The sequence below is a fragment of the Cydia fagiglandana genome, chromosome 20 (genome assembly GCF_963556715.1).
Source record: "Cydia fagiglandana chromosome 20, ilCydFagi1.1, whole genome shotgun sequence".
Classification (NCBI taxonomy): domain Eukaryota; kingdom Metazoa; phylum Arthropoda; class Insecta; order Lepidoptera; family Tortricidae; genus Cydia; species Cydia fagiglandana.
Window position 1 is genome coordinate 7,928,904 of NC_085951.1, and position 670 is coordinate 7,929,573.

Genomic DNA, 670 nt, shown 5'->3' on the forward strand with positions numbered 1-670 from the left:
GTTTTTCTTTTTTTAACAATTATGGCCTGGATGCGAGATCTTTAAGCCTGTATTTGGTGTGTTGTGATATGTACGTTCATAATTCGGTTCGAGGATTGTTCGAGAGTGCCGACTCTTAAAACGTAGTGATTATATGCTCTTTGACTGAAGGGAGGGGAAGAAAAATCTCATGAAGAATGTTGCCTTTGTGTAAAATTACAATACCGTATTATCTCAACAAGGAATAATAATCAATAAGCATGTGAAATTCACTTGACTATGAAAGGTTTATATTAAAGCACTACATATAAATATATCTTAGTTGTTGGTTTTCATGGTTTCTATATAATATAATTTTATTTTGATGTAATTTTCAATGTTTAAATCTGCAAGCATTTACCCCAAAAAAGGGTAATTCATTAAATATGACAACTGGAATTTAAAACTGACGTGTGATAAAGATTGGTCATTGCCACGAGAGAAAATTCAAAAAGTCTTAAACAAGGCAAAACAAAATACAGAAAAATGTGTGATCAATACTTACATAAGCAAAAAACAGGAATTGAACTTCATTCATAGAGAAAAGCTTGTATTGTGTTTCATTTCATTATAGATTTAAACGACGACGTTAAACTTTGGCAACACCAATGTGTCAGAATTAAAAAAAAACTAGGTTTGATTTGATAGCTCT

At 30.9% G+C, this 670-nt stretch overlaps 1 long non-coding RNA gene across 1 annotated transcript in view; it reads right to left on the bottom strand.

The window, feature by feature from the left end:
* LOC134674585 (uncharacterized) overlaps positions 1–670 on the bottom strand; it is a 254,701-nt gene that overhangs the window by 112,764 nt on the left and 141,267 nt on the right. The gene's annotated exons all lie outside the window — the stretch shown is intronic.